The 26,974-nt window shown below is 42.4% G+C and overlaps 1 protein-coding gene across 2 annotated transcripts in view; it reads right to left on the bottom strand.

The window, feature by feature from the left end:
* Positions 1–18,005, bottom strand: part of LOC131459309 (cell migration-inducing and hyaluronan-binding protein-like) — a 161,932-nt gene extending 143,927 nt beyond the window's left edge. The window contains exon 1 of one of the 2 annotated variants that reach the window (XM_058628971.1): positions 17,892–18,005. The gene's annotated coding sequence lies outside the window, so the exon portion shown is untranslated. Of the gene's footprint in view, positions 1–17,626; positions 17,866–17,891 lie in introns of those variants that run through there. The other variant, XM_058628972.1, reaches the window with a different exon arrangement.
* Positions 18,006–26,974: the final 8,969 nt, after the last annotated feature.

Raw genomic sequence — 26,974 nt, 5'->3', positions numbered from 1 at the left:
TTATTTTGGATCATGTCTAATGACATGGCGAAGAGACGAGTTGTCTTACTTAGTGCCATCTAGTACCACTGTTCTCAAACTCTGGATCACAGGTGAACAGTCGTACCAGTGGTACACAAGCGTCCTCTGATGGTACCCGGAGGAAAATCATAAATATTGTTGTGCGTAGAAAATAATAATAACAATAATTAGAGTTGCCTTATCTCACGCGCCATCTTAATCTAAGTTATACCAGTTTCTGAAGTATAATCTGTACTATGTATTAAGTATTATGTGAGGAAGAGGAGGATGATGAGAGAATAAATCTGCCTCCTGTGACTTTGAAGTATTCATCAAAGGCTTGTCGTCGGGCGGTGCAAACACCCCGCACAAGACAATCCAGACTCTTTTCATGTGTCGTTGCACACTGGTGGAATGACGTACCGAGCGCGACCAGAACTAGGGGGCGTCCCTGTCTATCATCAAGAAGCTCTTGAAGACCCAGCTCTTCCAAGAGCATCTTCTGTCCTTGCACCTTACCTTTACCCCCCCTTGCCTGCACGATATCCTTCTGCACTCTGATCCACTTTGGCACTCTCACCCTCTGTCAGTCCACTAAATGCTTAAATGTAAATGTATTGACACTGCGTTACTTCAAGAGTAAACTAAACATACTTGGCATAAAAAGTTTTGAGTATACGCGTCTATGGAAGTGAACGACATCGCGTTACCTCGGTCGTGTGACGTCAGCTGCCAGAGTTCTATTCTCTTACTGCTATAACGCCGTCAACACGCCATATTCACACACACACAAATCTGCAAACGCCGGCCTACGCAACACATCATTAAAGCCATCGATTTGACATCAGAGTGAATCATGAGTCGGCTGAGAGGAGGCCTCCATTTGGCCGCGTCAGTTTATTGACAAAAACCTTTTACAGAGGAGACGCGGCAGCACCTCGACACTGAGCTGACCATTATCCTATTGGCTTTTCCAATGAGAAAATATCCACATCAGACAAATCGGAGAGGATAGCAATCTACCAAAGAGACGTGAAAAGAAAATTGTACGCTCTCCTTCCTTCAGTGGATTACTATCAAACTCTCCATCGACACATGCTAATGGCCCCCGCCGCCATACGTCTGCAGTCTGGCCGTAAACACTAAGGACGAAATGGTTTGGTCCGTCAGTGTGTTGTGAAAGTAGCAAACAATGAGCTGCAATCTTTAACGGTCGTCATCTCCTTCATTTTTGGACGACACACACGAGAAATATGAATCATGGCACAGTTAATTAGCAAGTATTCATTTCTATTACATTATTATATCCAAATTATGGGCTAACGCATGGCAAAGCGGCAAAGGAACCTGGCTCGTAACCACAGGGTTGCTGGTTTAAGGTCGTGCCAGGTCAAGGACTGGGCTTGGACACTCTAAACTGGGGATGGGGGGACACAGGAGGGGCATCCGGCGCTATGTCAATCATCTGCTGTGGCGACCACTACACTGCAAAAATTGATTTTCAAGAAAGTAAAATAAGTCTAATTTCTAAAAGTTCTAGAATAAGTTCTTCTCTGGGTTTTTTTTAAAGCCTTAAAATAACGTTTTATTTCTTGACTTTGTATGAATCAGATATTACAGCTTACTTTAAGCTTTAGTTACCGTACATTTTTAGTCTGCTCAAGGAAGACTCATTTTAAATCAACATTCCTTATGTGACAAAATGTCTTTGCTCGTTATAATTACAACTTAGTTAAATTTTTTCCTCACTTCAAGGTCTGAAAGCGGCTGCAGATTTACATTTTAAACAACATTTATAATTACAACCATAATAATTATGGGTGTTTTACAGCTGTGACATATAGTAATGTGACTGGACTTCAAACACAACTGATTTATTTCATTCTTTATCGTTTCATTTATGTCTGACAGAAAAATATTCATCACATAAAATTTATTGGGGGATTTTTGTTATGCTAAAAGAAATGTGTAAACCGAAAAATGGATGGACATTCTATGAGACACTGAAATGCATAAATCTAAATATTAGGCCTGAATAATTCTGTCTCTGAAAAATGGTGATGATGATGATGATGTTCCCACACAACTAAACTGTGTCTCAATTACGTTTAAGTATTTCCGCAAAGATAACGATGTCATTATTTACTGACAGGCAAATTAGTGTAATGGGCTTTAACACATTTGTGGCAGAAATACATAAATGAGGGCGATGATAGCAATTTCCTGGTTATGAAAGTGTTTCAGTTAAAGCACAGTGAAAAAAAGAGGTGAAACTTAGCCTTGATAATAAAAATATCCTCAAAGTAAGTCATAATTATGAGATAAAAAGTCATATCACATAATTATGACTTTTTATCTCCTAATTTCGACTTTTTATCTCCCAATTTCAACTTTTTAATCTCGTAATTATGACTTTTTATCTCATAATTTTGACTTTTTTATCTCGTATTATGACTTACTTTGAGGATATTTTATTATAAAGGCTGAGTTTTACCTCTTTTTCTGGCAGAAAATTGGCCACAGGATTCTTTTTTCAGGTAAAAAAAAAAAATTGGATGTCCTCATAGTGGTGATAAAAACACACCGTGTCTTGTGTCAAAAACAAACCTTATCTGAGGGGGAAATTTGTTCCTAACAAAGTGTAATTCGAGAATGCATTTTGGACGCGCACACACACGGATAAAATCACACAGTACTTGGAAGTCCTGCTTGTTTATCTAGCCTTTCCACCAACGCGCCAACATCTGTGTTTGGATGTCGAGCATCATAATCTCTGTGTGTGTGTGTGTGTGTGGTCTACTCCGGAATCAACAGCGGTCCAATACTGGTCAAAATCATTGGATCAGATGTCAGAAGAAGAAAAAAGTGATATTCGAAAAACCTTAAAAATCACTTAACTGAGTGCAGACTGTGAATAAAACTACATAAAAACTGTTTATTTCTTCTTTACACAGTTTAGAACACCAGATGTTTTAAATTTGAAATGGCTGGTTATAGCTGGATGGTAATAGATCAGCAGCACAAATAGTTGTAAAACGTCTACATCACGGGGGTAGAGTGGCTCAGTGGTTAAGACCGGTACTCTGTGTGTGAAAGACACCATGGTCGCAAGTTCGACTCCACCCCTGGCTGATTGTACTCAATTCCATTGTAAGTCGCTTTGGATAAAAGCGTCTGCTAAATGACATGTAATGTAATGTAATGACACTGATGTCAGCACGGTAGATACTCATGGTTGTAATTTCGGAATCAGACACGAAACAGTGGCATCACGGCCTCCGTAATCACAACCTCAAAGGGTTAGTATCCTAACTTTCATGCAAAGAGACACAGTCCCTGAAATATTGCCTGGTGTATATTTACCGATTATTAATGTTGATGGATTTGACCTCATTCTGCTGCTGTTGTGAACGCTACGTCACTGACGTCTCGCTGCGTTCGTCAGGATTTTGTCCGGGAACAAATTGGATGGTAATGCACCAACTGCACAAATGGGTTGTTAATAATAAAGTGTTTTAAAAGATAAAACGTACATGTGCATCGTGCCAATATCAGTACTGCAGATACGCATGGTTGTAATTTCGGTATCAGACACAAATTAGCGGCATCACGGCCTCTCTGATCTCAAACTCTAAGGTTAGTTGATGGGTGCAGTTTGGTTTTAAAGTCCCCATGACATCAAAATCAGTATATCCTGCCATGGATTTGATCAAATGGCTGTGTTTTGGTTTTCCCATGGCTGTGAACACTACGTCACTGATTGCAGGAGAGATTGTCCAGACAACAGTTCATTAACATCGTCCGGAATCGCTGTCTTTTGAAATGGCTGGATGGTAACGCAGCAGCAGCACAAATGAGCTGTTAACAATTAGGTTTTTTAACAGATAAAACGCCTGCGTCGTTGCTGATATCAGTGCTGTAGATGCTCACGGTTGTAATCTCGGTATTGGACATGAAATAACATGATCACGGCGTCCGTAATCGCGACCTCAAAGAGCTGTTTGATGGAAGTCCCAATAACTTCAGAACAAACCTTATCATGCTTTACTCACATGTTCCTTAAACATCAAAAGGGCTGTTTTTTCCCCCAGTTTTCCCTTTCAGACTTCAGTAGGTGCTATGTCATCACACTGGCTGTGGAGTTTTGGTGACTCAGTTTTACTCGGGGGAGAAAACCAAGTGGAATCCAATCAAGCGCCGCGTGATTCTTCGATTTCCCACCGCGTCACAACCTGACATAACATTCTGATCTGGTCTCTCCCTCCTCGGCAGCTTCAGTCGCGATGTGTCACATGTGACCTCACCCCTGACATTTCCTCACCCTCCTCTTCCTCAGACACTCTCCGCTCCCTCTTCTGTTAACACCACAGATATAGAGAGGAGTTCTTCGGCCATTTTTAGCTACAGTACGTCGTCGTGTCCTCTCTGCAGCTGTTGACACCCAGTTAGCACCATCGGCTTCTCCAAATCAATATTATGACAACACACTTCGAACAGCTCGTATTATCTTGATATACATAAACATGCAGAAGCTACTAGAGCCATGTCAGGTCCTTTATCAGAGGAAAAACCACACGGATTAACGGGTAAATGAGTTCCTGGAGAAAGAAGTTCCACTCTTTAAGAATTAGTGACACCCACTGGTGAGACTGCTGGTACAGAGGAACAGAGACGTGTGTTTTTCATAAAGCACCCACGTGTTGTAATGTGACAAAGCTGCAGATGACGACGCCCGTGTTTCAGAAAATTCCTGCTTTGGGAGAAACCGTTAGCCGCTTTCTGTGGAAGGGCTGAGAGCGTGAATAAACTGGAAAGAATTCTCTTACTGAAATCTGTGAAGACATGTTGCCGATCCAAACTCGTGAGCACAAGAGTGCAAAGCTGCTTCCTGACGTGGACTTCAGTCCAGGGGTTCTGTGAATGTGAACACAAATGTCTCCAAAAGAAATTGTGTAGAAATTCCGTCCGCCGGCTCCCGAGTGGAATCGCCAAATAACGTCTGCGGGAGCTCGATGGAGAACTCAGGATGAGTCATTTTCAATAATCCACACTGAGTTTGCTTACGCCACCATGTTGGCAGAGAAAACATCTGCTGTTTCATAATCCTGGTACACAACAGTCACTTATTACACTTATAACAGCGACGTATTAACAGCCGTGTTTCCACCGAGTGGAATGCTTCGGTACCATATGTATTTTTTTCTGTTTCCATTAGGAAAGTGAGCAAAATAACCGGCCTCAACTGTTTGTACAATGTTCCCGCCATCACTTGCGGTACCAGAGTAAAATAGAACGGTACGGACCGGCTCCACCCACAAGACTCAGCTGATTTCGGTCCAAACACAAGCCTGTCTGAGGGCGTTACCATTCCAAAAGTACTGTGAAGGTAACACGCGGGACGCAAATTGAAGTTGTGAATAAACTGGCTTTAAATGGAATATTCCCAAAGCCTCTGATGACACATCATAGTACTTTTTTTTAACCACTTAATACAGAACATTTATTATGTTGTGAGAGTCTCTCCATCTGCTTTTGTCGTCTCCAATTTGTTTGAGGTTCTGCTAAAACACTTTTGTCTGCCCATTGGAGGCGGATGCCACCGCTCGTAAATGAACTCGCCTCTTCTTCCTCTGCGTTGCTGTGCTGCGATAGTCCCATCAGATTGTTTTATTCCCTCTCTGTGTAGGAAATGACTACAGAGCTAGATAGAGACCGCTGGGGCTTCATCTACGAGAGAAAAAAGAAGCTGAGGAAATGCAAAAAGGTCCTGCAGGGAGGCGAGCCAACGCCGCGCACTTTAATGGCATCGCCGCGTGAAGCTGGATTTTCCTTTTTTACCTTTAATCAGTTTGTTTTGAAATGATTTCCAGGTACTAAATCTTTGTCACGCCTTGGAAATAATAAGCTGGCTGGTCAGACGTCAGAGAAAAAGCCACATTTATGTTTAATAAGAACAAACCTGCGCTCGTGGGACAAGATACAGTGACATCTGTGGGTCCCTACATGTGTAGAATACTGTAATATTTAAACTGTTAATTTAGTCATTTAATTTATCAGTGACACTTTTTGTTGTGCCGGGTTCAGACCATGTTCTGAGAGCATGGGTTTAGTATCGAGGCCATACCATAATACTGAGGCAGCCTGTGGAAATAGAACTCCAGTAATATGTAAGATGTAGATGCAGAGTGAATTTATGACACCACTTTTCTATCAGCAGCAGCAGCAGCAGTTATCTACCTGACACCAGCACACACACACACACACACACACTGCTGTCACATGTCCTCATGACATGAAGAAATAACTTCTGTCAGTTTCTAATCACACACACACACACACACACGCAGCACGTGTCAAATCGCACACTCTCCCCTGTGGACGGCACTTTAGTATTCATCCGTTCACACGGCAGCTCGTCCTCCGCGCCGCGTGTTGAATGAAACATGTGGACGTTGTGTTGATGATCCTCCTGTATCATCATGTCCGGTCCTGCTTTTCTCTTCCCTCTCGTGGGTATTTTTAAATCCAAAGATAAAACTTCCAACATGAACAAATGTCAAACGAGTTCACGCGCTGTTGAATAATGAATCCATTAATACAGTTCTAGCTTCTAAGCTCGAGGCGAGGAGGGGAACGCGTTATCCAAAAGGTTCGGTCTGTTTCACTAAACTCGGAGTCTAGCGGACAGATTTCTTGCCTGGTTTTTGGGGTTTGAACACAAGCCTCAACTTTTCCCGTTTTGTCTTTGTTTAGCTGAAGAAAGTTCTGGCACATGAACTCATTAAATTTGCTCAATGCAGTCACTAAGCGCTTGTGTTGGGCTACATTGTCATAGTTGAGGTAACATACAGTTATTTTGTTATTTAAACATATTTTATCATATTATGAGATAGTGGAAGCGCGTAAATGTTAAACAACAAAGGCCCTAGGATTGAGCCTTGTGGAACTCCACTGGTCATTTTTATCTGCTCGGAGATAATAAAAAAAAAATGACTAGAAACCTTCCTACCTTAGTACCTGAGCACTTTGAGATGGTGAGGACTCGAACCGGCAAACCTCCGGTTCCAAGTCAAGTTCCTTTTCCACTTTTTTATGTGTCCCTCATTTACACATGCCTGAAGTTGGCATTTCTTCACAGACCTTTAACATGATATAATGGTAGAGGAAAAAAGCAATATGACACTGTACCCTCACCTCGATGCCAAATATCAACATGTCAATATCAAAATGCACCAATTTCACTGATTAGCACCAACACTAATCAGTGTGTGAGTGTGGAGGTCGTCAGGGGTCATGGAGTAAGAACATGAAGAAAAGTCAACTGTAAAAAAAAGGAATGTAAGTCATCCCAATCCGGAACTTTGAATCCATTTCAGGGGCATTTTGTTATCTTCAGTTGCACAGATCTCACTACACACTTGTAACCAGTCGTATTCTAGCCCATGTGTGTCGGAGACGAGGTGAGGATCAGAAGAATCAGATGAAAACAAGTTTCACCGACGGCAAGAATACAAAAATATTTCCCTCTAAGATTTGGATAAACTGACCCCATTTCAGCAGAGTTTTTGTGTGTGTGTGTGTGTGCGCGCTTGGTTCAGATGCTGAAGGGAGAGCTTTCTATCCACGTACAGGTGTGTGTGTGTGTGTGTGTGTGCGCGAGGGCCACCATCATTAACACAGGGTCAGTGCAGTGGTATCATGTTGAGATCTGCTGTGTGCAGAGCACAGACGTGCTCCTTTATCTCTGTCGACAGCTCCGTGCCTGCTCTGATTCTGCTTTAAAAACTACTAATCACTTCTGAGACATTCTTGGCCGGTTGCATGAAAAGCCCTGCAGCGCACGCACACACACACGCACACGTACACACACACACACACACGCACACACACCTGAAGCGACACAGCAGCTACACGAGTGCTCCACGCTTCAACGGAGCATTTTCCGGGACGTAATTAATATTTTTCCCCTTAAAGGAACACTCCACTGCACGTCTGTCGTTTGAGGATCAAACTCTCAGCCTCTGGGTTTTTTATTTTTTTATTTGTTATTTTTTTTTTAACATTGTTCTCGCTTTAGATTTCACAAACGTAGGGAAGGAATTACTCGGGCGCTACCATCAGAGCTACAGGCCGGGGGAAACGCAGCTATAAAGATACACATTTCCTCCATAACAACACAGAGAGAATGAAAATACACCACAGTTCCCTCACACTTTACTATTTCAATGTTGTGTTGTTTTTAAACCTTTGTGTGTAAACACCAGTTTAAGAGTCACCTCACTGTTCTACTGTCAGTGTGTTTGTGTTACACTACGAGTATTCAGCTCATAAACGCCGCACCAGCTCAAATGTACTGCAGTATATCTTAAGAATACATTTTATCATGAAAAACTGAGGTTTTAATTAAATTAATTCATCTAAAGCTGCAACTAACGATTATTTTCATAATCGATTCATCTGTCGATTATTTTCTCGATTAATCGATTAATCGTTTGGTTCCATAAAATATCAGAAAACTTTAGAAAATGTTGATCGGTGTGCGTCAAACCTGGAAATGATGACGTTCTCAAATGTCTTGTTTTGTTCACAAACCAAAATGATTCACTTTTGATGATTTCTTTGTTATTCAGAGCAAAGAAATGAAGAAAATATCCACATTTAAGAAGCTGAAACAATCGGAAATCTTATTTTAATCATGAAAAAAGCTTTTAGTCGATTATCAAAATAGTTGTCGATTAATTTAGCAATCGATTAATAATCGATTTATCGTTTCAGCTCTAAATTAATTGATTAACTATCTCGATCAACTATTTTGATAATTGATTAATCGGTTTGAAGCTTTTTTCATGATTAAAACAAGATTTTCAAGTTCAAGTTTCAAGTTTCAGCTTCTTAAATGTGAGTATTTTCTTCGTTTCTTTGCTCTGGAGAACAAAGAAATCGTTAAAAGTGAATCTTTTTGGTTTGTGGACAAAACAAGACGTTTGAGAACGTCATCATTTCCAGGTTTGACGAACACAATCAACATTTTTTAAGGTTTTCTGATGTTTTATGAACCAAACGATTAATCAATTCATCGAGAAAATAATCAACAGATAAATCGACTTTGTGTAAACCATGGAGAAAACCAGTGATTTTAACACCACAGCACACAGGAGCTGTGGTGCCTCCGTCGCTGAGTTTAAACGTCTTATTTTGTGACTTTGGTGTTTGTTTTACTTTAACGACACAAACTGACGGACTAGTTTTTGTTATTTCATTAGTTTTCATGAACTATAATAACCTTGGTTGATATGAATTGATTCGATGAAGTACCAAACATCTTCTCCTGACAGCAAACACCTGACAAAAGGCACAGATTTTTTATGGGAGGTGAAAAATTTCATACTACAATCTGTTTTCGCTCGTGTTCGTGCTGCAGCTCATGTTTTCAGCGCTCGCTGATTCCCAGCACCACAGGAGGGAGGCGGGGGAGGCGGGGGTGAGGCAGGGGGGGGAGGCGGGGACGCAACACGCAGCAAAGTCAGCACCGACTTCATGTGTCAGTGACTCACAGAGTAACCTCACTTCACTTCAAAGCACCTGTACTTTCCCTGTGAGACGAAGACAAAAGAGACGGAGATCAAAAACACGCTCGGCACCAGCAGGATTTCACAAAAACAGCTGCTGGTTCGTGTCGCGGATTAAAACTTCCCCCGTGTTTCTACAACTTCATCAGCATGTTAGCTTTAGCCCGTTTATCAATCTGCTGACAGCGCGGTTTCCACGACACATGGAAAAAAGGATCTTATCTTATTAGAGATTACCCTCCAAGAACCCACCGTCAGCCGACCTATCGTCGCTACGACGCCGCGCTACGACGCCACGCTACAACAGCAGGATCAACGCGAACTGTAGATCAGTTAAAAGCACTTTAAAAATCCTGAAAATGTGCGTTAAACTCCAACATTTAGCAAAGGAAATGTCTAACATCTCGTTTTAGTCTCATCTGCGTGTTTTGCCGATATCCAATGATACATTTTAAAAGGCAATATCGGCCGATATCGATATGACACTGATAATATCGTCAGCCCTAACCTTAACTTAGCAGAATAACTATCGCACTGTTGGAGAACTTGCGACGTTCGACACAAGAATCAAAGCCAACGATGTCCAACTCTGGATCAGTTAAAAAAGAAAAGACTTAAAAATGCAAAGAAAACGTGTTCATCTCCAACATTTAGCAAAGAAAATGTCTAAAATGTCAACATTTAGTTTAGCGTCAGTTGACTCCGCCCACTGTAGTAACAGAAAATGATGCCTAATGGAGTAGAGTGGTGCCGTGCCGTGCCGTGCTGGAACTGTATGGTGTCAGAGTGGCGTTACACAGCACAGATGTGTTCCCTCGCCCGCTGACGTGCTAAATCCAGCTCCTTTAAAAGCAAAGTGTGCGTAAACAAGGATTCCACCGCGCGTCTGCTACACTTCACCCGGCGTCTCGGTGCTTTCATCTAAAATCACACTCTCGGGATTGAGACCAAACAGAGTCTGAAGGACGTGGCTGCGTCGTGTGATTTGTCTTTTATTTATTTTCTTGTCCTCCGCGGCGGCGTGCGGACCTCGCAGGTAGAGCTGGATCTCAGTTACGTCTGCGTGTGAATCAGCTGACAGAAAACACACACACACACACTCAGAGGCACGAGCAGCTGTGTGTTACGGTGCCAGGGCGAGAGTCTGGAATCACTTTACACCCAGTTATCCACGCAGGCAACTGCGCTGCTATTTTATTGTCAATTAAGAGCTTCTTTTTGTGTTTTTCCTGGCGTGTTACGCGGGGTGAAGTCGGGTCTTGCCACTCGGTGTTGCACGGATGCAAGTGCGGGCACGACGACAACTGCTCCAAACAATTTCACAGCTCATTACGGAGTTGACGTGCGGGTTAAAAAAAGAAAAGGGGAGATTTCAGGATTCCCGTCTGAGAAAGTTCATCTGCAAACATGGACGTGCAGGGAGCCGAGCGCAGACCTGACCGGAGGGAACTGATGATTTCCTGGAGTAAACTGTGGCCTTTGGCTGCCGGCCCAATCCTCCACAGTGGCTGCTCTCTGTCACTCTTTCCTCTTTCAATGTATGTATGTGTGGAAACTCCGGCCTGAGCTGGAAAGACTCTTCCCCCCAAAGGCTTGTTGTGTTACTCTCACTGGAAAAGTGTCTGTTTTTAATAGACATAATAAATAGACATTATAAAAAGGTGAAAGTGTGGATGATGGAGTCTGTGGAGTTTGTCGTTCTGCTTTTCAAACGCCACAAAACTTGAGGCTGATTTTATTATAGTGAAAAACAACAACAACAGTGTAGTAATTCAGAGTTCTACTCGAGGATTCTGTCTGAACTCGACCGTACCTGAGAGAAAACACGCTCAACCCGACAGGGGGATTGATTTTTGTGTTTGGCGAGGCATGTCAGAAATATGCTGAAGAAAATAACTAAAGGCAATAAATCCAGCTCCACTTTAAACTGTCAGCCAAAGATTAAAGGTTCTACAGTCGGTGTCTCGTCATCACCTTCCATCTGCCGGTTCCAAACTCCTGACCCCCCATCACCAGGACCAAGCACCGAACCCCGCCCTCTGGAAGTCCCTCCCACTACAGACTTTCATAAACACACACCTGCTCAAACTGCACTAACTTAAAAGGTACGACTCCTCTCTTCTCGTCAAGTGACTCTAAATTCTGTGACAGACGCAGTGAGATACGTAGCGCGACGCCGATAGCGGTTTCTTGTAAGCTAATCTAATCTAATAAGATAAAATACTTTTTTCTCATTTCCATATTTCAGCTAAGTCCCAAGCGGATTTGTCCGTGGTTGCTGAAAACCATGTTGGTCCTGCATAATTTGCTCATTTTAAGCCCATCCCACTTAGTACCCTGGAAAGAGTGCTCCGTGGACATGGTCAAACATGGGTGAGGTCACCATGGAAACCACTGGCAAACCCACAGCCCGATGTAATATGGACATACTGGCCGTGTACTGACACGTGAAAACCGATGAATCCGTTGACATTTACCTGATAAACGTCCCTTCTTGTAACACAGCGCCAGCTCTGAGGGAAAGTGTCTTATTCCTAATGGAAACACAAAAGAATACGTACCACAACACACGGCTAACACATGCTTTCCATGTTGATAAAATGTCGTCACGATACGAACGTACGAACCCTTATTCTCTCTCTTTTCTTCAGACGTCATTTCAGGTGTCGTTTGTTCAGCGTTTCTGTCAAAACGTGCTCAAGACTCATCTCTAAACAACCTAACATCAGCTCTTAATTAGTGCTAATGAATTCAAATGAATGCGACCACAGCTTTGCTCAAATTAAAAAAAGATTTACAGACAGACAAAGTGTTGCGGCCTCTGCAATAATTTGCGGCACGTTCAGGAAGTCTGTTAGCCTCAGAGTTTAGACAAACAAAATGTCAAACGCTTTCATGAAGTGGATTAAACCGGATCACTCCCATCAATTAAGTCTCCACAGCAAACTAGACCTTCATCGCTCTGAAAACCACTCATTAACCCACTTCAAGTCTTCGATTGTGCTTCAGAGCCGACACTGTGGTCACGAATGACGGCAACATAATGGATTCATTCCTCGGTAGTTTTGACGACCTGACTTTGACCTCTTCTTTGTTTCCCCGCCTCGTATTAATGTGCAGTTTGGAAGAGAAACACATTAATGCAGGCCAAGTGCCATCACAGCACAATCTCAATAAATGTGTAAATTAAATGTGTACATTGTGAGGATGCAGAGTCACTTTCCTTTTCATAAAGTAAACTCTAGACTTATAATTATAGCAGGTTTGAGCAGACGGGAAAGTTTCACTCGAATGAGTCTCGTCCACATTAAAAGTCCTTTTGTTTTCTACGTGAATGTCGAACAAAACAGACTCACATTCATTTTTGTGGGAATCACAGGGAACCTCGCGATAAATGGTCAACGATACCGATAATACCACGATACAGTGATTCTGCGATTGTTTAACAGAAGACAAAGGCAGCGCCATCTTGTCTGAAGCGTACTGGTCATGTGACACCCCGTCCACGTAAACGCAGAAAAAAAGTGTTTCCATTACACTTTTGCGAAAAACTTTTATGTTTTATATCGACACGTCTGAAAAACCACCAGCGTAAACATTTTTTAACGATATTTGAGATGTTTCTCACTAGTTCACTAGTTTAAACAGAAAAGCCTGCCCTCTGGTGGTGAGTTAAGAAGCACACGCTCCTGCAAAAATGATCGAAACAATAAGTAAATCGACAAGCGGCGCCAATATTAGTATCAGTAAAATCTAATTTATTGAACAGTTTATGTACTAAATGATCTCCTGCACAATGTTAGCATCGCAAAACAAGAGGAAATAATCCTTTGCATTCCAATAAAATAAAAATATAATGCATATATATATTCTGCCCTCTAGTGGTAGGGAAGCTCTCTACAGCAAACACTTTCAACTTTAAACTGTAAAATATTATATTTATCATTTATCATAGTGTTTTCAGCTTCTTAAAAGTGAATATTTCCTGGTTTCTTCGCTCCATGTAACAAAGAAACTGAATCGTTTTAGTTTGTGGACAAAAACGAGACATTTGAGAACGACATTTCCAGGTTTGACACAACATTTTAACGAGTCAACTCACACACACACACACACATTCATTTAAAAACAGCCTAAACAAAGCCTTAACCCTAAACTTAACCAGAGCCACAGAAATGAGGTTCTGCCTCATTAGGACCAGGTTTTGGTCTCCATGAGGACAAGGTCAGCGTTTGTGCCAGGAAATGTCCTCCCAAACACAAAAACACACTCACACAAACAAGAGTTCATGCAGCAGCTTGTACATTTGTGAGTCAGCTGTAGATGAAAGTTGCTGCCACTGCGCGGCAGCTTGTGTAATCCCTAATTCCAGCTTCACACCCTGACAGCTTTCTCTCTCCCTCCCTCTCGCTCCCTTTAAGCCGTTTCATTTTCAACATTTTCTTCCCCTCCTTAAATCTCCAAGACCAAAAACCCAGGCATAAAATCTAATGTCACAATTATCCCGACCACAATTCACAGCATTCACTGTAATAACTGGGAGGAAAATAATGACGTTAATCTCTGGAAATGTTTCCCAAAATGCACCAAGATCACATTCTCTTTTATTTTGGTGACAAGCCAAAGAGTTAGAGGGAGAACACGATGTTTCCAGTGCTTGTTTTAGTGGAAAATAAGAATCTCACTTAGAAATCATGTGCTGTTGGAGTAAGTGGAGAGATGCAGGCTCCCCCTAGTGGCACAAAATAAATCACTAGGACTGCATGCTGGCGAGTTAGACGGCATTTTTAAGTCGACGAGAGTGAAATATTTGTTAGGGCAGAAAAAACTGCAACTGAGATTTGATTTATGTCAAGAATTTGTAAACAGGATGTACTTTTACGACAGTGTGTGGTAAAATAAAGAAAATATTACAAATAAAATAAATACAGTAAGTAAAACCCACTGACTAAATATAAACTCAAGGTCAGATAAAGTATATTAAATATAAAATAAGGTGTTTTCCCATTAGATATATAGATACTTCGGATAGCTAGCTAGCTACTTCGAATAGCTAGCTAGCTACTTTGATAGATAGATAGATAGATAGATAGATAGATAGATAGATAGATAGATAGATAGATAGATAGATAGATAGATACTTCACTAGCTAACTAGATAGCTACTCAGTTAGCTAGCTAGATACTTCACTAGCTAATTAGACAGACAGACAGTCAGTTAGCTAGCTAGCTAGCTACTTCCCACACTGTGTGCTTCTCGCTGTTTGCAGCCAAGTTTCACTTTTTTCGGTGATAAAAGTCTTTCGGTGGAAAACAGAAATATTTTGGTGGCTGAATTTTCGGTGCATTTCTACAAAGTACAAATACTTCATGACTGTACTGCGAGTACCAAATTCACGCATGTGTACTTTTACTCCGCTACATGTCCTCTAACTTTATTTGGTTGTAACGAGTAACAAAGATAACCAGAAGAAGAGTTAGCATTATGGTCTGTATTGCTGCAACATGGGGTTAAGTGTCTTTGCTCAAGGACACATACAGACTACCAGAGCCAGGAATTGAACCCACAAGCTTCTAGGCAACTACCACTGAGCCACCATGGCTCCATCCTCACTCTGACTTTTGACACTTAAATACAGAAAATGGTCATAAACTTTAAGACTTTTACTTAAAAAAAAAGTGACTTTAACTTCTACCAAAGTCATTCTGTGCTAACATATTTTTACCAGACTGCTAAAAAGTGACACCTTGATATTTCCTGAGTTTGTTAAACTCTAATTCTGGTCTCAGCTGGTTGTGTAACCTTTTTTTTTTTCTCCATAGAGCAAGTCACTCAGAGAAATGTTGTACCACAAGAATGCCATCATCCTCCTCCTCCTCCTCCTCTTCATTATCACTATCACTGCCACTCTTCCTCAGTCTGCTGCTGCACTTTGTTACAGCTTCCTCCTCCTCCTCCTCCTCTTCTTCATCATCATCATCATGTCATCCTCTCTGGAGGACGCTGAAGGTGAGGAGAGACACAGCAGCGAGGTGTCTTCACTTCATCAGCTCCACACAGAAACCACAGCTGCCTGAACCACGGTCCACTTCCATCACAGATGAAGACAGAAGGGCTAAAAAAAATTCATTATCATTATCAGGACGTCATCGCGACTAATTCAGACGTCAGGAAAGTCTAACGCCGCGAGGGACGACTGTCGAGTTAATGACCCGGAAAAAAACTGAGATTATTCTCACATGATTTCGTCTCCTCACTGTGATTTAAGGCAGAATTAAAGCTGCAGTACGTAGATCATGAGGGATCATTTACGGAGTGGAATGATACAGATTTCTTGCATATTTTGCAATAAACAAAATGTGCACCGTAAATTTATTTTTGAGGAATTTCCATGATCAGGATAATCAAAAATGAGTCACTTTGGAACCATGAATGAATTGGTCAACTTGCAGTCCCGCCCCCTGCTTATAGCCACGCCCATTTGTAGTTCCGCCCCTGAGCAGTTTGCGTAATCGTAATTTAACCCGATCACATGATACTGGTTTGTTTTTATTTATTTTGCCGACTTCTCGTGTGATTCTGTTTAACTTGGACAACTTGAAGTTCCGCCCCTGCATATAGTCCCACCCACTTGTAGTTCCACCCCCCCAATGCAGTCCTAGTGACTTGTTTTAAACCGCCACAAGGGGGCGCCTTCATCTTTCCAGCTATTTCAGAACGCCGTGATTTAAAAAGGATCGTATTTAAGGTTCTTTTGTAGCTTTAAACCCTTTTGAATGTTTATTTTTGAAAGTCAGTAAGATTTTGTGAACATTTGTATGCATTTGTATATAAAATGCTGGAGTTCTGAATGAACATGACGACACATGAGAAGAAGAAGAAGAGTGAAACACAACAAAGCTGCTGCTGCACAAACTGACCTGATGGAGGACAGAACTGTGCACTTGTTTCCTCTGGAGGAGGAAGAAGAAGACGAGGAGGAGGAGGAAGAAAAGGAGGTGGAAGAAGAGGAGGGAAAAGAGGAAGACGTGGAGGATGACTTCTTTCCTCCTCCTCTTTCAAGGAGGAAAAAGAGGAGGAGGAAGGACAGGAGGAGCAATCACTGCTGCTTCTGTTCAAACACATTTTTCTGAAAACTGAAGCGAAGAAAAGTCGACGATCGTCAAAAACAAAAAAACAGACGCAAACGTTGTGACTAACGCGATCAACAGCGATCCTATGACGACAGGTCAACAGAGGCACGATATTATCGCGATAATATCACAATATTATCACGATATTATCACGATATTATCACAATATTATCACAATATTATCACGATATTACAAATCACAGCGTATCATAAATCATATATTGCAATATTATCACACAATTTCGTGAGCGTTAGCACCATCTAGTGGACTGAAACGTCCTTTTTTATGCTAATCCACAAAAGTTGAATGTTTATGAAAAAAAATCAATACTTCTCAAAATATCACGATATTTCACTGTATTGATCCCTAAATGTTACATTTAAAAGATACAAAGATATCACTGACACTTTGAAACTAACAATCTATTAACTATCAATGATTCTGTCTTTTATTTAATGACGATATTCTCGTCAGTTTGAATGAATTCTTTGTTCCATGAAGCAAAGAAAACAGAAAATATTCACATTTAAGAAGCCGAAAAATCGGAAAATCTGTTTCAATTATTAAAATAACAGTTGAACTGTGAATAAACGTGTAGTTGCTGTGTGTTCATATGTCAACCTGCTGTCACCGTGTGGCACATTTAACATTTACATTTGTTTATTTTCAAAATAAAAAAAACGATTCCGCGTGATATCGATTATTCAGCGGTTAATCGGAATCGGAGTTTGTGATTCTAGTCTCGTGTTAAGTCCAGTGTTGTTGCAGCATCTCGAGGTCAAAGCAAAACACAAACAGCAGCGAAGAATCAAAAAAAACTGTGCGTGGATTCCAGTCCCGGCTGCACGCGGCGGCGCGCGGCTCCTGCAGGCTGGAGCCGGAGCCGCTGTCCGCGCGCGCACTGACCGGCGGAGTCCACTTACCTTTGCCCCTGAAGTGGTGACAGCCCGGACACGCGGCACGCGCTCAGTCCAGTCCAGCAGCAGCAGCAGCAGCAGGAAAACACGGGGCGAGACCGTGTCCACTCCACTGTCACGTTACACAGTAAACGCACACACACACACGCGCGCACTCTTGCTGCACACCTGTGGCTCCCAGCGGCAAAATGATCACACACACACGCGCGCGCACACACACAAACACACAAACACACACACACGTGAAGCGTGGTAAAGAGTCCACACCGACCTGTGTCACTTATCCCGGGTCTAATCCAGGAGCCGCAGGGTCGCGCGGCTCGGTTCAGTCAGAGATGGAGCGGAGCGCGGTTCATGTGTTCACCGGTGTCAGAGTGAGGGAGACGCGGTCAGTGTCGACGCTGCGCCGCCTCTATTTACTCCAGCTGGAGGAAGGACACGCCTACTGCGCGCGCGCACAGACACACGTGTGTGTGTGTGTGTGTGTGTGTCAGGACCAGTAGTCCTCATGGAGACCAAAACCTGGTCCTAATGAAGCAGAACCGCATTTCTGAGGAACTGGTTCTGATTAAGACTAAGACTTGAATTATGGTTATGGTTAAGGTTAAGGTTTAGTCATTGACTGGTGATGGTTAGTGATAAGACTTTTTATTCTGTTTAAATGAATGGAAGTCAATGCAGAGTCCTCAGAAGACTAGCTGCACAAACCTGTGTGTGTGTGTGTGTGAGAGAGAGAGAGAGAGAAGTGGGGTGTGTGTGAGAGAGAGAGGGAGAAGTAGTGTGTGTGTGCGCGAGAGAGTGTGTGTGTGTGTGTGTGTGTGTGTGTGTATTAAAGGAGATTTTCCTTTCATTCATTTCAAACGTGTATTTGTGAGTTTTTGAGGGATTAAAAAAGTACAGGTTGGATTAAATATATAAAACAGAACACAGTCACACAATAATGAACAGGATTAGAGGAATTAGAGGATTAGAGACAGGCTCTTTTTTAACAGTGGGAATTTAAAGCTGTAGTGTGTAACTTTCAAATAAAAACTAATGTGACCTTTAAACTGAGGAAAACGTGGTCAAACCTGAGGTTGCTGAGACACGTCAACTCGAGGTAATCACAAAAAAACTGATGGTCGCCAATGATGTGTCTAAAAGCTGAGTCAGCATCCACACTGCTGTTTTCAAATGTTTAGCATGAAAGCTGAGTCAGCATCCACACTACTGTTTTCAAATGTTTAGCATGAAAGCTGAGTCAGCATCCACACTACTGTTTTCAAATGTTTAGCATGAAAGCTGTGTCAGCATCCACACTACTGTTTTCAAATGTTTAGCATGAAAGCTGTGTCAGCATCCACACTACTGTTTTCAAATGTTTAGCATGAAAGCTGAGTCAGCATCCACACTACTGTTTTCAAATGTTTAGCATGAAAGCTGTGTCAGCATCCACACTACTGTTTTCAAATGTTTAGCATGAAAGCTGTGTCAGCATCCACACTACTGTTTTCAAATGTTTAGCATGAAAGCTGAGTCAGCATCCACACTACTGTTTTCAAATGTTTAGCATGAAAGCTGTGTCAGCATCCACACTACTGTTTTCAAATGTTTAGCATGAAAGCTGAGTCAGCATCCACACTACTGTTTTCAAATGTTTGGCATGAAAGCTGAGTCAGCATCCACACTACTGTTTTCAAATGTTTAGCATGAAAGCTGTGTCAGCATCCACACTGCTGTTTTCAATTTAGTGTGCTAAAAATAATTTAGTCAGCATAAAGACAAAGTGACAAGTGAGAGTCTCTTTGAGAGATTTTTATTTTCAAACTGCAGGAAGAAACAGTGACATTATAAACCCCTTAACGAAAAAACATTACCCTTAACCACCACCACGACAAGAAAAGCCTTACCCTAAAAGTTACTTAACTTATTCCTTAAAAAGAGACTTTAAGGTTATGAGGACAAGACAATGTGTGTGTGTGTGTGTGTGTGTCTGCACTTCAGGATGTGACAGGAAGGTGTCGCCCTTGTTACCAGGTCAAAGTCATTTGTCTGTGAATTTCCACACTTTGTGTCAGGGACTCACTTCATGATGTCACTCTGTCTGACAGCACCACACACATGCACACACACACACAGTAAATTAAAGAATGTGAGGTTCTCAGAGTGGACTGCTGCTGCTGCTGCTGCTGCTGCTGCTGAAGATGATGAAGATGAAGGTGGTGAGTCCAGACGAGTGTTTCTCATTTTCTCCACAGAGGCTCTTCGTGGGCCCAACACAGCAGAAGCTATGAATTACAAACACACAAACGTCCTCCTCTGTTTTTCTGTCGCCGCACAAGAAAAAAATCACAGAGAACTCCCACAAACAAAAATCCTCACTGCAGTGAAGCAAGTGAAACATAAATAAACATACAAGCAAACATGTGAGCAGACGTCCACCTTTAGATTTGTACTGTATTTATATTAACCCTTTCACACCGAAGCCTCAAAATGTCCTTATTTTAACCGTAAAAGGAGCAGAAAATGTCCTGTAACTAAGTGCTTTTGCCCATTTTTTCAGAATAACTGTCAATATCTGGCAGCTATTTACAAATCACTGCATGTTAAAATGCCATTAAATACATTTTAAAATGAAGGAAAACACTGCAGTTGTACAGGAACAGCATCCACACTGCTGTTTTCAAAACAGTGTGAAAGCTGAGTCAGCGTCCACACTGCTGTTTTCAATATAGTGTGAAAGCTGAGTCAGTGTCCACACTACTGTTTTCAAATTAGTGTGAAAGCTGAGTCAGTGTCCACACTACTGTTTTTAATATAGTGTGAAAGCTGAGTCAGTGTCCACACTACTGTTTTCAAATTAGTGTGAACGCTGAGTCAGTGTCCACACTACTGTTTTCAATTCAGTGTAAAAGCTGAGTCAGCGTCCACACTACTGTTTTCAATTCAGTGTAAAAGCTGAGTCAGCGTCCACACTACTGTTTTCAGTTCAGTTTAAAAGCTGAGTCAGCGTCCACACTAGTGTTTTCAATTCAGTGTAAAAGCTGAGTCAGCGTCCACACTACTGTTTTCATTTCAGTGTAAAAGCTGAGTCAGTGTCCACACTAGTGTTTTCAATTCAGTGTAAAAGCTGAGTCAGCATCCACACTAGTGTTTTCAATTTAGTGTAAAAGCTGAGTCAGTGTCCACACTACTGTTTTCAATTCAGTGTAAAAGCTGAATCAGCGTCCACACTAGTGTTTTCAATTCAGTGTAAAAGCTGAGTCAGCGTCCACACTACTGTTTTCAATTCAGTGTAAAAGCTGAGTCAGTGTCCACACTAGTGTTTTCAATTCAGGGTAAAAGCTGAGTCAGCGTCCACACTAGTGTTTTCAATTCAGTGTAAAAGCTGAGTCAGCGTCCACACTACTGTTTTCAATTCAGTGTAAAAGCTGAGTCAGTGTCCACACTAGTGTTTTCAATTCAGTGTAAAAGCTGAGTCAGCATCCACACTACTGTTTTCAATTCAGTGTAAAAGCTGAGTCAGCATCCACACTGCTGTTTTCAATTTCGAGTCACGAACAGTATAAAAACCCATGTTCACTGCAGAGAAAAACTGCCAACAAAACACTTTGCCACTGATCCAAAATCTGTTTAAACCCTGGTTAACATGGGTGTTTGTTCCTCCAGTAGGAATGAGGTTTAAGTGTTGCCTTGTTGATGAATGCCTGTGTTCGACATGGATTTGGCTTAAAACAAACAACGTGTTAAAGCACAAATTGGTTCCTAAGTGTCTCTGGTACCAGAACGCGGTCTGCGATCCAAAAACTCAAGTCTCCTTCTTCTGTGTCTGACAAAACTCTGGAGTCGTTTCAAGTGACAAAAATAGAAAGATGTGATGCAAGACAACAGTCGAGGTCGCAGTTCAACACCGGAGTGGACTCATTCTGCCTACACGCCCTCCGCCGTGTCCGCCATGTCCGCCATGACGAAATCACTCTCTGCTTCACACGCTGGCATCGACACGACAAGTGCAGCGCCAGGATTATTACAAACATTTCCGTGTAACCACTGTTTGTCAGGCTGAGTGAGGTAAGATCAGCCAGTTTTTTCTTTTCTTCTGTTGGCATGAAAGCGAGGAAGAATGGAACAGAAGCTCAATGAAAATGTCTCAATATATTTCAGGAAGTTTTCTACCCATTGAAATTGGAAAAAAAACAAACAGAGAAACCCTGACGAGAAACACGAGCCAGTTCCAGTTCCAGAACATAATTTTGAACAAGGGGACTGAAGGAAGTTCAACAAATATCTCCTGAGTGTGTGGAGGCTAAACAGCAGCAGAAGAATCAGGAGAAGCAGCAGCGGAAGAAGAAGAAGAAGAAGAAGCAGAAGAATCAGGAGAAGCAGCAGCAGGAGTTGAAGAAGCAAAACATTGACTTGGAACCTGAAAAGTTGGTTCTTCCTCGGGAACCATGACATCATCAATGGGCGTGTCATATTCTGGGGCTGTGAAGATGAGCAGGAAGAAGAGGAAGTGTGGACAATAAGTGCCGCAGCGTTGTTTTTACTTCCACCTGAGTAACGCAGAGTAATGTCCTCCCACTTTGGTTCCTCTTAATCTGGTTCACCAGAAAGAACCAAGGTTCTGAGGCTCCAGCACGGAGCCAAAGACCAGAACTGTCAAAAAGAACTGTAAAAGCACTGTGAGTGTTTCAAGGTCTTGCCACAATTTCCTGGAATCTTCTCCCTTAATATTTGTCATTCCTCAATTCCTGCCAGCAAAAAAAGTTTATTCTGACAGATGTTTGTCTAACTTCACCTAATATCTGGCTTCACTCTTCTATATTCGGTATTTACTTTGTTTACTTCTTTCTTCTAATTATTTCTGGCAGGCTGTGCACCAAGAAGTGTAATGCTGCCCTCTACATGGAAAATAATGTGTAAATGTGTTTTTTTCTTGGTTTTATGTACAGTTCCTTTAATTCGGGTTCAATGTAACGCAGATTTGATTGTTACCGACTATAATGCCAAATTTTCACTGGTCAAAAAAACTTTTTAAACACGGGTTTACAGTCGATATATAGTCAGGAATTTATTCTTTAATCAGATAATCACAGGAGTTCAAATGACTCTGTAATGTTGGCAGGTTTTTAATCAACTTTTCACTCACGTAAGACCCAGGTAAACGTGCTTATTTCATCACTTTCTCCAAATTTTGAAGTAATGTTTGTCGTGCAAAGCTACGACAAGCATTCATCGCCCGTCTCGCTAGCCACGATCTACAGAAACTCTACAGAGAGAGAGAGATGTACTGTTTGTGTATTTGTCTTACAGTTCTTTGCTTTTATTACTGACCTACATTTTTTTTGTATGACTGTGTCAAATAATAGAAATTAAATTGTTCATTTTTATGTATTTGGTTTTTGAACTGGCTGAATATATGAACCACATGGTAACATGGTTAGTATTGTCTTCCTGTTTGTGTGTGTTCTTGTATTTGTTAGCTTGTGAGGACCAGTCGTCCTCATGGAGATCAAAACCTGGTCCTAATAAGACAGAACCTTACTTATGACGAACTGGTTAAAGTTAAGGACTAATGAATTGTGGTTTGGTGAAGGTTAGAGGTTGACTGGTTATGGTTCAGGTCAGTGATAAGGGTTTGTCTGGTCTGTCTGAATGAATGGAAGTCAATGCAGAGTCCTGAGAAGACTAGCTGCACAAATGTGTGTGTGTGTCAGCATGTAGTAAAGGGATCGAAGGAAGTTCATCTGTGGAACAACAAACATCTCCTGAGTGTATGGAGGCTAAATGTGAGTCAGTGTGAGTTTGCAACAGCAGCAGAAGAATCAGGAAAAGCAGCAGCATCAGAAGAAGCAGCAGCAGCGAAAGGAGAATAAGCAACAGCAGTGACAGGGTAAGAAGCAGTGACAGGCCGCAGCAGAATAAGAAGCAGAAGAATCAGGAGAAGTGGCAGCAGTAGCAGCAAAAGGAGAATAAGAATCAGGAGAAGCAGCAGGGAAAGGAGAAGAAGCAGCAGCAGAAGAATCAGCAGCAGTAAATAAGTAAGCAATACTCTCAGATGGTCTCTTGTATCCATGCATCCTTTATTCCATAATAAGCATTAAAACATTGTGCTGCCTTCACACAACAACCATCACATGTAGAACAATCTGATTCATGTAGATTTAAGGCTCATTTATTTTTTGTCAGTACACGATTACAAAAAAAAAATCATCAGACTCTACGAGCATCACCCACGTCTCATTTGCATATCATGAATCCAGTGTTTTAAAAATCAACAAAACGAGAACGAGCCCCACACGAGGGCGGGGCTAATATGTATCGAGAAAGATATCGAAGTTACAGACGATCATCGTACAAACGGCGGCTTCAGAGACGGCGGGAAATCCATCCACGCTTCACCTGGAAACTTGAGCCTTTTGTAAAAATGTCAGTATCAAAACAACGAGTGAAAAATCGAGGAAACGCGCTCGCGATGACGAGAGGCTCAATCACGAAGCCGACGCTCGTTCACAATCAGAACGTTTAAACGAACCCCGACCGACGAAACCACTTCACGGCAAAACACGATCGTCACGAGCTGCGAAATTCATCCTTCAAACACAATCGTACTCTTTAAACTGTTCACGTCATTTTTTTTTGGTACGATTCAGACTTCATATACAGAGCACTCACACGTGGGCGTGGCCAACGTCTTTACCGACGCTACGTTAACAGAGTCCGTCGCGGCGGCCGGTTTCACAGGAAGTGTTGCTCGTGTTGTTAAAGGTCCAGTGTGCAACATTTAGGACTTTGTACGAGTGTGATCTGTTCTTTAGAAGCAGCTCATTACACACGCACAAAAAAGGTAGACTGACATCTTTTCTGGTATAACGTAGTTCCCTAGCGCGATTGCGAAAAGGAGGGGTTTCTTACAATACACAGTCTCAACATTAGGTGTCACTAATTCCTACAAACGGTCCCTTTAAATCAGTGGCGACGCAACGAAACGCAGAGAACGTCCATCTCCCCCAACTTTGGATTTGGGCATTTTACCGCCTACGATTACGTTGGCTAATGCCGTTGATTTAAGCTAGCGCTTAAGTTGCCATGCAGCAACAATACCCACAATGCAGTTCGGTGACCCCATTCGGAGTGAACGAGAAGCGTTTCAGTTGACGCCTCCACTGTGTCGTCGCTGAGCTCTGATGTCTTTAGTGTCAAGTTAGTGTCCGTCATGGCCGACTACTTAGCAAACGTTGCTATTGAGGCTAAAGCAATAGCAAAGTGGTGTCGGCCATTTTGGGGGAGGGTGCCCTCTACTTGGCAAAAATCTTGTGATGGGGTTGTGTTTGGTCATTATAGCGTGTGAGCGACAACCAGAGACTGAATATAAAAGTTGACCTAGCTTTGCAGCTTTGCCACCAGGGGGCGACTCCACTGGTTGCAAAAGAACCGTTTTAATGGAAGCCAATGGGAAAATTTGCTTCCTCTCGTTCCTCTCAGTTGATTTGAATTTAACGATCTCGATCGCTAGCTTCAGCTCTAAATATAATAACTGATGATTAAGTGCGGCCCACGCTAACGACCTGTGAGTTACCATTCGACCGAATCTCACGACTTCACAACGAGAAAACTACGTCCACTCTCATAAACAGTTTGAGGCTGAACCGCGACCACGACTCGTGCCGGACGTAACCGAGCAGCATTTCTGACGCCGCCACCACTGCTCACGTGTGAGTGCAGCTTTAGTGTTTACGCACTTCAATGTCTTTACATTTCAAGAGCAAAAATCATTCAAATACAAAGTGGTTGAAATGTCATCGTTTTCTCCAGACATCACAAGGCTCAGTGTCAGAAACAGAAACTCTGTCCTGCAGCCGGTCAGGAACACCAGGCTGACAGCACGGCGACTGATTTGATTCCTCTGATGAATAGCAGCAGTTTTCAGTCCCACGAGAGTCCAGGAATGTCTGGGTGAAATGTGCGCGGACGTAAGGCTTGAAATGACAAATTATGATAATTTAACAAACACACGCGCACCCCAAAAAACATCCAGCGGCGCGTTCACCTCCAGCACCTTCAGGTGGAGCGGAGGGGTCAGAGTTCCGAGTCATTAGCTTCACTTCACAGCACAGAGTCAGTGAGATCCCGTTGGAATCAGCGTTGAATCCTGCGGCTCTCTCTTCTACTGAGGTAAACGTCGACATGACCCGACAGCTGAGAGACTCAGTGACACACACACACACAACTTCAGTGAGGAACAACTCACAAGACAGACGTTTTCAAGCAATTAGCACAAAATGAACATAATTATTCAACAGTGGCTTCACTCGGTGCCGAGATGTCGCAGTAGTGCCTAAAATAAAACAGCTCGACAATGGAGCGTGTGACCTCACCTCATGTTCAAAAGAAAACAGCAAACAATGGCGACAGCATTGGTGGTCAAGTGGGAACAAATCAGTCGATATTGATATTTATCGTGATTAAAATGTCGAGATATTTTAAGATTTAGCTCCAAAAAAAGATAGCGGCAGGAGATGAGACGTAAGAATTGGACAGACGGAGTTGGCAGTAATGCAACATATCACGCATTCAAACTGCCACTGAACCCTATAGACGAAAAAGAGACATTTAACAAAACATATCGATATGAGGTTACGAGTCACGATTCAACAAATCCTCCGTCCGATTGGATTTTAAGGTCACAATTCGATTATCGCGTTAGCGCAAGTTGGATTTTGGGGACATCCTGTTGCCGTGGTTACTTTTAGTTGGCAGCAGCTTCAGGTTAGCGGGAGGAGCTCACGTGTAGTTGTGCTACAACGGTTAAAACCACAACACTGCAGGACGCCACACTGGGGGCGTGGTTAAGTTGTTGATTCCCCATGATCCACCTGTGTTGATAGAGAAGTAAACGCCATGGCAACATGTGTCGTTGAATCACTGCCCAGCCCTCGCTTCAGCTAAATGACAAACAGTCGAGCCAGTGACTTCAGACGAGGCAACAACAGGCAACAATCTGCGCCGTCGTTAATCTGCCGAATGAAAAATCACCAAGTCACGGAGCGGCTCGCGTCGGTTCCAGCCGACACTGAAGCTCCAGTGAATCCTTCATTAGAAACATTAGTGAAGGAGGACGGAGGGAACGGTGCCAGAGCACCAGCTGTCGCAGGGGAACGGTTCTCAACACAAGCAGCAAAACCAGAGTTTCCAAGATCTCGACTTGACGCAGAAACACTCAGGTGGTGGAGAAAAAAAAACAACCAGGGTAGATTTCTGCTGATCTCTACAGACGCCTGTTAGTTTACGTGGAGGAGCAATACTACGGCACACCACAGGATTCATTCAATTTAGACGAGGGCTGTCACTCTTTTTGCTGGATATCTGTTCAAC

Source organism: Solea solea, chromosome 5 (assembly GCF_958295425.1).
Source record: "Solea solea chromosome 5, fSolSol10.1, whole genome shotgun sequence".
NCBI classification, from domain to species: domain Eukaryota; kingdom Metazoa; phylum Chordata; class Actinopteri; order Pleuronectiformes; family Soleidae; genus Solea; species Solea solea.
This window is presented reverse-complemented; position numbering and strand designations above follow the sequence as displayed.